The following is a 2,017-nucleotide window of genomic DNA, read 5'->3' as shown; positions in this document are numbered from 1 at the left end:
TGGACCAATTTACCTTTATCTACAGTATTATACTAGAATTTCACCCACTAACCCACAATCATCCTTAGGACATGAACACTTAGCTAACATCTCATTTCTCTACATAACTCATCAGCCACTAATAAAGTGTTCAATCCATGACTGGTTTTACAACTTAGAGCATCTGCGACTACATTTGCTTTCCCCTCATGATACTGTATGTCCAAGTCATAATCCATCGTGTACTCTAACCATCTCCTTTGGCGAGAGTTCAAATCCTCTTGAGTGAAAATGTATTTCAAGCTTTTATGGTCTGTGTAAATTCTACATTTCACCCTATATAAGTAATGTCGCCAAATCTTTAGTGCAAATATGATTGCAGCTAATTCTAAATCATGGGTTGGGTAATTTGCTTCATGAGTCTGTAACTGCCTTGATGCATATGCAATCACCTTCCCATTTTGCATAAGCACACATCCCAAGCCATTCTTTGATGCATCGCTATACACATCATAGATTCCACTATTGTCTGGCAGTGTAAGCATTGGTGCTGTAACCAGCTTCTGTTTCAAGAGTTGGAATGCTTCTTCACACTTATCATCCCACTCGAACTTCTTATCCTTCTTCATCAGAGTAGTCATAGGTTTAGCAATCCCTGAGAAATCCTTCACAAAACGCCTATAATACCCTGCTAAACCAAAGAAACTCCAAACATCAGATACTGTTTTGGGCGTAGGCCAACCCTTCACAGCTTCGATCTTTTCCGGATCTACTTCCACTCCATCCTTAGACACAAAATGACCTAGGAATGCTACTTTCTCCAACCAGAATTCACACTTAGAGAACTTTGCATAAAGGTTGTTTTCTCTTAGTATTTTTAGAATTGCCCTTAGGTGTTCTACATGCTCCTCTTTTCTCTTTGAATACACCAATATGTCATCTATGAACACTACCACAAAATTATCCATAAATTGATGAAACACCCTATTCATCAAATCCATAAAGATTGCCGGTGCAGTTGTCAATCCAAATGGCATCACTGTAAACTCACAGTGTCCATATCTTGTCCTAAATGCAGTTTTAGGAATGTCCTCATCTGCAATTCTCAACGGGTGATACCCAGACCTCAAATCAATTTTAGAAAACACTGTTGCACCTTTTAACTGGTCAAACAAGTCATCAATCCTTGAAAGTGGATACTTGTTCTTTATTGTCACCTTATTCAATTCCCTGTAGTCAATACACAATCTCATACTCCCATCTTTCTTCTTAACAAATAAGACTGGTGCTCCCCAAGGAGACACACTTGGTCCAAAGTATCCCTTTTCCAACAAATCCTGCAGTTGCTCCTTTAATTCACTCATTTTTGCAGGTGCCATTCTATATGGTGCTTTGGATATTGGTGTTGTCCCTGGGACTAAATCTATTGTGAAATCGATTGCTCTCTTAGGTGGCATTCCAGGGATCTCCTCTGGAAATACATCCAGGAACTCATTCACCACTTCTATATCCTCTGGTTTAGTTGCCTCCTCATGATCCATATTTCTCACACTGCAGAAGTACACTGGATGCCCCTTTTTAATGTACTTTGCCAACTTTAACACGGATATTAACCTTAGGCATTTGGTTTCACCATGCATCCAATAAGTCACTGACTCATTCTCACTTGCGTTCATTTTCACCTTCTGCGATCGACAACTGATTTCTACACTGTAGTTGTTCAACCAATCCATTTCCAGAATAAGGTCAAAATCACTTAACCCAAACTCGATGATGTCAAATAGAAACACTTTCCCTTCGATTTCTAAAGGCACTTCTCTAAAGGTTTTGGTAAATTTCACTACCCCACCCGTTATGGTTATTTGGTAAGTATACTACTTCTACTGTTTTCAAACAGTCTTTAAGTTTCGAAACAATTCTCTTTGAAATGAAAGAAAAAGTTGCACCAGAATCAAACAAAACTTTAATTGGAATAGAGTTAATAGAAAAAGTACCAGTGATGACATCTTTCGTGGAACCAGTCTCATGCCTACTTAAC

Source organism: Chenopodium album, chromosome 10, assembly GCF_948465745.1.
Source record: "Chenopodium album chromosome 10, dcCheAlbu1.1, whole genome shotgun sequence".
Lineage (NCBI taxonomy): Eukaryota > Viridiplantae > Streptophyta > Magnoliopsida > Caryophyllales > Amaranthaceae > Chenopodium > Chenopodium album.
The sequence above is the reverse complement of the archived record's forward strand: the minus strand, read 5'-3'. Positions refer to the sequence as shown.